The 10,243-nt window shown below is 32.3% G+C and overlaps 1 pseudogene; it reads right to left on the reverse strand.

The window, feature by feature from the left end:
• Positions 1-5,598: 5,598 nt before the first annotated feature.
• Positions 5,599-8,635, reverse strand: LOC124930440 (annotated as a pseudogene).
• Positions 8,636-10,243: the final 1,608 nt, after the last annotated feature.

Genomic DNA, 10,243 nt, shown 5'->3' on the forward strand with positions numbered 1-10,243 from the left:
AGAGGTAATCTAACAAAAGTTATCAATTGACCTCATCCTAACTTGTCATTCACATACATTATCATCATCATTAAAGATGGCTAACCAAATGGAGAAGAGATAAAGGAAATCAGAAGAAGAACCTGCTGCTTCAATGGAGGAATTGCTGCTTCAATGGAGGAATAACTGCTGGAAGAGAGAGAGAAAAACCAATCTAAAACTACTGTGTTTTTTTTTCCTTAATTAAATATGCCCTAATGGGCTTTATTAATTTGTTAGGCCCAGCTGCCAAATGAGCTGACCCAACAAATCTCCCCCGTCAGCACAACTTCGCGGGCTCCAATAAACCCGCTCTCTCCCGACAATCTTCAAAATAGCCCATACAAGCTTTTCCTCAACCTGCAGACAAAGTCTTCTTTACCTTTAACTTTGAAACCCTCAGGTTGTTCCATATAGATCTCTTCCTCCAAGTCACCATGGAGAAATGCAGTCTTCACATCCAGTTGTTCAATTTCCAAATCTTGACTAGCAGCCAATGCTAACACAACTCTGATGGATGACCTCTTCACAACCGGTGAGAAGATCTCTTCAAAATCAATCCCCTTTTTCTGTCCAAAGCCCTTCACAACCAGTCTTGCTTTGTATCGAGGTTGTGAGCTATTTTCTTGGTGCTTCAACTTGAATACCCACTTGTTCTTCAAAGTCTTCTTTCCTTTTGGAAGTTTCACCAAGTCATAAGTCTCGTTCTCTTGCAAAGAATTTATCTCTTCTTGCATTGCCACCGACCACTTGTTCTTGTTTTCATGAGACAATACTTCTTGATAGGTTTCTGGTTCTCCCCCGTCAGTCAACATCACATACTCATTGAGAGGATACCTACTAGAATGTTGTCGCTGCCTACTAGATCTTCTAATATACTAATCATCAGGTGGCTCTAGAGAACTATCGTCATCTTGTTCAGCTTCCTCTGTTGGCTCAGCATCAACTAAAGGAGTCTCATCAACCTCAACTTGGGCATTCTCCACATCATTGGGCTGTGATTGTGGTGTACGAATCCTACCATTGTCAGGCAATTCATTCTCTGTAGACTTCGGCTTTTCCTTTTTCTCAAAGTCTTCAATGGTCTGATCTTCAAAGAATACCACATCTCTGCTTCTAATGAGTTTCTTGTTAACCGGATCCCAACATCGAACAGTTTCCCAAACTAACCTTGTTTGCCGTTCACTTTCCCAAACTAACCTAGTTTGTTCATTTATTCCCAAACTAACCTAGTTTACTATTCAAACTCAGTTTTTTTATTTTTTTATTTTTTTATTTTTTTTAAATTTCAAATTTATTATATATATATATAGATATATATATTTAAATTATTATTTATATAAACTAAATTATTTATATTTTGATATATATTTTAAATTATTATTTTTATAAATTTGATTATTTATATTTTGATATATAATTTAAATTATTTTTTTATAAATTTAATTATTTATATTTTAATATATATATATATATATATTTACATTTCAAATTTATTATATATATATATATATATATATATACATATATACGTGGCAATATGATTTTCATCCCCATAAATTTTTTTTTTTACTATTCAAATTATTATTTATATTTATTGGGTTATCTTTTATTAAAATAATTTTGACAACTTTTCATTCAAAATATTATTTATATTTATTGGGTTGTCTTTTATTAAAATAATTTTGACAACTTTTCATTGTGATATAATTTCACAAAAAAATTGATAAATTTTTTATTGTGTTGTCATTTTAAAAATATGTCTTAAGTTAATGAACCATTAAATATTTATATTAAAATATAAATAATTAAATTTATAAAAAATAATAATTTAAAATATATATCAAAATATAAATAATTTGAAATGTAAAAAAAAAAATAATAAAATAAAAAATAACTGAGTGTGAATAGTAAACTAGGTTAGTTTGGGAATAAATGAACAAACTAGGTTAGTTTGGGAAAGTGAACGCTAAACAAGGTTAGTTTGGGAAACTGTTCTCCCAACATCGGTACCCAAATTCTCCGTGACCATACCCAATAAAGATACACTGTCTCGTCTTGTTATCAAGCTTAGCTCTCTCATCTCGAGGAACATGAACAAACACTTTACAACCAAAAGCTCTCAAGTGATCATAAGAGACGTCTTTACCTCTCCAAACTCTTTCTGGAATGTCGCCATCTAAAGGAGTTGAGGGTGAAAGGTTTATCAGATCAACCGCTGTCTTCATTGCCTCTCCCCAAAAGGATTTTGGCAACTTAAAATGAGACAACATACACAAAATTCTCTCATTGATAGACCTGTTCATCCTCTCTGCAACTCCATTCTGTTGAGGTGTTTTTGGCACAGTCTTCAAAAGCTTGATCCCATGACTTTTACAGTATTCCACAAATGGTCCTCTGTATTCGCCACCATTGTCCGAACGAACACATTTCAACTTCTTCCCAGTTTCTCTCTCCACTTCAGTATGAAACAACTTGAAGTAATCCAATGCTTGATCCTTAGTCTTCAAGCAATATGCCCACACCTTCCTTGAGCAATCATCGATAAAAGTGATGTAATAATGAGCACCACCTAAAGTCAAGGAATCCATAAAACATATGTCTGTGTGAACCATATCTAGGATATTGGGCTTCCTAGATGGAGATAAACTTTTGAAGGAAACCCTATGTTGCTTACCAACTAAGCAATCTGTGCATGTCTTCAAATCTGTGGACTTTAAGCCCTGGAGATCGATTGTCTTGGAGAGAACTTGCATGCCATTCTGACTTAAGTGACCAAGTCTCTTATGCCAAAGTTGTGCTGAACAATCATTAACTGTATTTGCTTCTCCCCTGTAAGACTTAGTTTCTGTCACATAAAGAGAACCGACCTTCTTTCCTTTAGCTATCACCAAAGATCCCTTAGTGAGTTTCCATTTTCCTTCACCAAAATAACTATGATAGCCCTCATCATCAAGAATACCAGTAGAGATCAAATTCATCCGAATATCAGGAACATGTCGAACATTCTTCAAAAGTAGCTTGCACGAAGTGTTAGTATCCAAACAGACATCTCCTTTTCCAACAATCTTACACGTAACATGGTTTCCCAACGTCACTGAACCAAACTGTCCACTAGTGTAAGAAGAAAATATATCACAACGATTGGTGACATGATAAGAAGCACCTGAGTCTACCACCCATTGTGTATCTTGAGAAACAAGGTTGATACTATCATTGTCGTAAACAATATCGATGTCGTTACCACCCACATCTGCAACCTTACTACTTCCATCTTGCTTATTCTCCTTTTATTCCCGCTTCAAAGATCTGCACTGATACTTCTTGTGTCCTGGCTTGCCACAATGATAACATGTAATCTCTTTTCTCGAGCTAGATGTTCCCCGTGACCTGTCTGAACTGCCACTGCGATTCTTTGGAGTTTTACTTTTACTTCTACCCCTTTTCTCAGTCACGAACACCTGACTTGGAGTCGAGAAGCCCTGTTCTTTTCTTCTAGCCTCTTCATTCAGCACGCTCTCTTTCATCATTTTCAAAGTGAGCTTACCTTGTGGAACAGAATTGGTAATTGAAACCACAAGTGTTTCCCAACTATCAGGCAGAGAATTAATCAAACACATAGCATGAAGCTCATCATCAAATTTCATTCCTATCGCAGCCAACTCATTTAGAATCCCCTGAAAAGCATTTAGATGCTCAGACATAGAAGACCCATCTTGATATTTCAACGAGCAAAGCTTCCTAAATAGAAATGCTCTGTTTTGAGTGTTGTTCTTCTCATACAGCTCACTCAAAATAGTCCACACCTTATAAGCATTAACTTCAGTAGCCACATGCTGATACACACTGTTGTCAACCCATTGCCTGATTTTACCAACTGCCTTTCTGTTCAGCTTCTTCCAATCTCCATCTGTCATAGCCTCTGGTTTGCCTTTATCACCCAAAATAGTGTCTTCATAATCATAATTACACAATAAGTCCTCCATCCGTGACTTCCAGATTGTGTAATTGGTAGTTGTGAGTTTGATCATCGTTCCATTACTGCTCAACGATTCTTCCATTTGAATTATACAAGAATCACCACCAAACGAACTCAGCTCTGATACCACTTGTTGGAGAAATCGAATAATAGCACTTGTTTAGCAATTCAGAAATAAACAAGCTACAACAAGGCCTAACAATTCTTTTTCCCTTTTGTGTAATCAAATAGGCAGCCAAAACAATTGAGCATCAAACAATCAAAAACCGAGAGCAGGACACCAAGATTTTACGTGGAAAACCCAAATTAGGTAAAAACCACGGCACACTTCGGCCACTTAAATCATCCACTATATCAAATGGGTATACAATGTAGTTCAATACAAGCCTAGAGGTAATCTAACAAAAGTTATCAATTGACCTCATCCTAACTTGTCATTCACATACATTATCATCATCATTAAAGATGGCTAACCAAATGGAGAAGAGATAAAGGAAATCAGAAGAAGAACCTGCTGCTTCAATGGAGGAATTGCTGCTTCAATGGAGGAAGAACTGCTGGAAGAGAGAGAGAGAGAGAAAAACCAATCTAAAACTACTGTGTTTTTTTTTTCCTTAATTAAATATGTCCTAATGGGCTTTATTAATTTGTTAGGCCCAGCTGCCAAATGAGCTGACCCAACATAATGGAACTAGAAACTTGTCCCTTCTCTTGTTCCAATATTTCCTATTTGATCATTCAAGTGAGTAAAAACATATATTTCTTTAGCGCAAGAAATTACATTCACCACACTGCATAAGATTATTTCTAAATCATGACCCAGAATATAATGTGATTTTGCTTCATTTAGCACAAGAAAATAATTTGCGAATCATGATCGAGATTATTCTCTAGATCATTGTAATTTTTGACAAACATAACAAATGGCTATTTTTCCAGCTTATAATCCGGATGAAGAAAAAAATTTATACCAAAACAGGACATTGACAAGTAGACTGAGAAATAAATGGTCAAGTACATTACATTAACAGACATATATTAAAACCTCAAACAAGCAAATTAAATCTATTGAATTAGGATGGATACAAATGGTGCCTTTGAAGGTTGAATTTCTTATTAATATACTTTTAGAGCCATATTCATGCATAAGATGGAAACAGGAAAAAGAGGGGAAAGTAATACCTTTTGATAGTTTCTGGCTGCTGCAGCCAGTACATTTCTAGATGCTAAATAAGACAAAGTTGATTTATCAAGAAATTGTTATTGTGATAAACAAGGATAAACACAAAACATAATAAGAGAAGAGAATTTTTTGTTATTGTGATAGAGAAGAAGATCATTGAGATTGTGCTTACAAAAGAAAGTCACCGGTGATTACACCAGCTGCAACAACACTAATACCTTAATACAATCACCTGCAACAACACTAATACCTTAATACATCCTGCACCATCTCCAGATGCAATTGTTGATTCAGTAAAGTTAACAATTCGATTAACAGAATATAAAACAGAATTAAATGTCAATTCCTCAAAGACATGAAAATACAGGTAAATGAAAATACAGGTAAATGAAAATATATAAACCCACCCATGAGCATCTTATAAACTAGCAATGGCTGTTCCAGTTTCCACATCTGTTGCGAGAATTGAGCAATCTGGCGAACCAGTCACGATTGCTGGTTCAACATAAGAAAACAGCTTAAAAAACTTAAAAATCATGTTCATAAATAAACCTTATAAAATCTAACAATAGAATGTTCAATAGCAAAATCAATTACCGCGACCATCGTTTATAAAACAAGGTGTCCTGCATGATTCAGTATGTGCTTTGACTTCCAGCAACCTTAAGGAACAGAGAGAAAACATAATATAATTTCTTAATCCGAGATAATGTTCTATAATATAATTTAGTTATACAAATACTCATAAATTTGTTTGTTATTTTCTCGTCGAAACCAATAACCAAAAAATTGTTTTCAAATAGCCTTCAAACAGAGTGAAAGACAAAAAGAAAAACATAACTCCCACCTTTCTTAATCAGCAAAGCAGCAAGTGTATTCGTTGAGAAATCGTCTTTCCCGCCCAAATCAAGAAACCGAACCAGCCTATCGACCGCCACACCTTTTCTGATGCACGAAACATATCTCTTTTAGTAATTTTCTTTTTTAATTTTTATAGATGAGTATGATCAAAAGGCATGATGATGAATAAGAGACTAACCGGAAGAATATAACACAAGGCAATGTCTTGACTGCAAGTTTCGCAACAAAAAATGGTGCATTCTGCATTTGTATTATAAATTAAAAAATAAATAGTTTTGAAACAAAATTTTAATGGCAAACAAATTTTAAGTGTTTTCAAATTGGGGCATAATAGGGAATACTGACCTTTGCATCAATCTTGATGAACTTGGTGTCAAGATACCTTGGTGTAAGGGCCTTTAAATGCTTTTCCATTATCCTAAACAAGATTCAACAATTTTCAATCATTCACAGCCAGTATGCAACAAAACATACATATATTTCAGAAAGGATTATATATAACATTTTAGAATTAACGGGGGCCCATTTGAAAAAACTTTTTGTTTTCAGATCATGATCTTAATCTGGATACAGATGAGAACTGACAAAAATAATAATCCATGTCTAAGAAAATTCTATTTCCAAACATTATCTAAAAATGTTTACAAATTGTCAGAATTGAATAGTATGGATATTTCAAACCAAACAAGCTTCAAGTCATATGAACGCACTGATGAGTCTAACTTGATTATATCAACAGAAATTAAGATATTTTGTTGAATCTTTTCAGTGTAACAATGAAATGGTCCCTCAGAAAAGATATCAGTGATGTTCACAAGAGATCATCAAGTGGATATGCATGCATAAGCTTCAAATGTAAGGTTCACCTTTCATGTGATTGTAATGCATGAGATTGATAGAAGCAATGAAGGAAATTTGGATCTACTCCATTAAACTCAAATCAAAGAGATGGGTCTTCTTATTCAAGCATCAAATATATGAAATGTCTAGCTGGATTTTAGTTTCAACATCTATTCACCAAAAATATTGCTATGTTTGATTGTGCATAAGGCTATGTTTAGTTCGGAGGAGATTGGAATTAGGGGTCCAATTCCAAATAATTTGTTTGTTAACAACTTAAAATAAAGATTAGAATTATAATTCAAATGGAATTGAATGTATACTGTTTTTTAAGTTTTAGCTCCATCAATTTCACTTAGGAATTGAAATTCCATGATTTCTTCAAAAATAATAATAGAATTACAAATTATAGAATTGCAATTATGAAGTGTGAAATATGTAATTAAAACAATCATCTACATCCAATTCCATTGGTAATTCTTCAAACAAACAAAGGATATGGAATTGGACCCGAATTCCAGTTGCATAGCTTATTGTCTTAAGCTTTCTATAGGGCTTGCTTGACGTGGTTTATTTACATAATTCTACTATATTTGTAATAAAATTATAAAATATGGGCTAATCAAATTGTTTTATCATTTCAAAAATTATTTTAAATTTTAAATACGGGATAGTTTGGTCATTTTATCAGAATAAACCTTTCTTTACATCAAACTGAATTATTTGAAAACATTAGTCTTTTTTGAAAAAACCCAATATCAAACAAGGTCTATGAAGAATCGAATCTTTTACTATGACTTTTTTTCTAAACACATAAGAAAAGAGGACATGAATAGAATGAAAGTAGAAAGGAAAGAAGGAAAAACTCTTTACTTGCATCTATAGAACTCTCTATGGTAGAAGTGACAGATGAGTTTTCAGTTCTAGTGACTTCTCCCAAGAAGTCACCTTCAGCAATCTCACGATATTCTCCATGTCGTTTCTCAGCTTCTTTCTAGACAAAATAAAAATCTTACCACAATGAGATCCCCATTCAGCAACTTTTCATCGTCTAAATAATCAAAATAGATAAGCTGAATGATCAAAACAAGATTTCCTACCTTTAGAGCAGCTAATCTGTCAGCATGCAATTTTTCAAGCTCGGGATCCTGAAATTCCATAGTAACCAACCCAATATGAGCCAAAATGTAGTAAATGAAATAAAAATTATAAAATGAAGAAAGCATCTTACATCCACCAAATCATCAAGATCAACCTCCTGATTAATGGAACTAGAAGCTTGTCCCTTCTCTTGTTCCAATATTTCCTATTTGATCATTCAAGTGAGTAAAAACATATATTTCTTTAGCCCAAGAAAGTACATTCACCACACTGCATAAGATTATTTCTAAATCATGACCCAGAAGAATATAATGTGCGATTGTAATCACCAATATCTTTCTGCTTTTTACTCAATCTAATCTAATTTCCATGTTGAAATAAAAATGAAATAAAGAAAAAACCTGCTTGTTCGTCTGGGAATATTCGACCATGTACTCATAAGCGTCCTCCTGGGCAGTAACTCTAGTTTCCGTGCCTTGAACGGGGAGAGCGAAGGAATCCATGACTACGATGGTGTCTCCGTAAGTCTCCTCTTGCATAAGGCCCATGATCTCGATGGTGCCGCCGGAGCGGGCGTGAACAACCATCTTCAAAAGAGCGAGAGCAGAGATCTTGACATGCTTGAAGTAGTGAGGGTCGTTAGTTCTGAGCATCGTCGTCGTAATTGAAGATCGAGTCAAATGATGGTCGCCGTAGAAGAAGAAATTAGAGGTTGCGGCAGAAGAAGAAGAAAAAGGATCAGAAGAGAAGATTCAGAGAGTGTGCGGAAGAAGAAGAATCTGAGCTTTTTTGACTTTGAAGAAGTTCATTCCGAACCTGGAGAAGCAACATCCCTAAGTAAAAGAAAAAAAACAAAACATTATCCAGAAACAAACACAATCACATCAAGTTTAATAATAAATTTCAAAAGAACAAATATAACAACATTACACGTTAGTGTTTTAGTTTGGTAGCGAGCGTCAATATTCTATTTTGTACACGAATGGATAAAGTTCCAAATAATTGTTTTGCCCCACACAATAGACCTATAGACTTTTTTTAACAATAATATATATTATTAAATTAAGGGCCCTTAAATTAATAATATTATATTCAGTGATAATTTTTATTTATTTAAATTCTCCATGCTTCATGTTTAGCCACTTTTCAAATCAATCATCCCACCTTTTTTTTATTTTCCTAACTACCATGTTAAAATTTCTGCAACACCCAAGTTAATATAATTTTTTTTTTTTTTTTTGTATTTTTTTGTAATGTTGTAATAAAAATACAAATTTCAGGTTTTATTTTTATTAATACTATTAAATTTAAAATGTGGGAATACGTGTTAATTGTTTTTATGAATAATAAACTTTGATTTAAAAAAAAGAAAGATATAAATTGAAGATTTTATCTCATTTAAAGAAAAATTATAAAAATAATAATAATTAATGCATAGTACATGAGAGTATATATAGTGACTATTAATATTAATTAAGAGTGTGGAAATAATTTATATTTATGACATGTTTAATTAAATAAGAAAAATATAAAATACTTGTTTTATTTTTCTTTCATTCATTATTTTGAGAACAATAATTATACAACTAGTATTATGAAAAGAGAACTACATTTAATAAAATGGAAGGGAATGAAAAAAAAAATAATTCAAAAATAAAATTAAAATAATGAGTTGTGTCTCACATGGAAAAGTAATAACTATATAATAAGATGTTTTTTTTATAGGAATTATTTATTAAATAATTTATTTTAAATTAAAGATTAGATGTTATAATTTTAAATATTTTATTTGACTTAAACAAAATAAACGAAAATTTATTTTACTATTGTTTTCTATTGAAACCTGGCTTCATGCTACTACTTACATATTGGAGTAAATGAAAGGAATTATTGCATTTAAATTGATCTTGAAATAAGTTAAATTTTTGACTATTAAACAAGAATTAAATAAAATATCAAAATAATGTAGGTTAATTGTGTATTAAATATGATTTATTCAATATTAAGAGAAATGATATATGTGATGAGATGAATGGTTAATTTATTTGTATAAATTCATAATTACCACTATTATGATATTTATTTTTTACATTTAAAAGAGTTGGCTCATTTAGTTTTTTAAAATTCTCTTTTACTAATCATTTATAAATCATCTCTTTAAAATACTAAAAACTTAAGATTTATGAAAACCTCCAAAAATGAATAATCACAACTTAAGCATTAACACTTACAAATTTGTCAAGTTATTGAGATTACTAAAA

Source organism: Impatiens glandulifera, chromosome 1 (genome assembly GCF_907164915.1).
Source record: "Impatiens glandulifera chromosome 1, dImpGla2.1, whole genome shotgun sequence".
Lineage (NCBI taxonomy): Eukaryota > Viridiplantae > Streptophyta > Magnoliopsida > Ericales > Balsaminaceae > Impatiens > Impatiens glandulifera.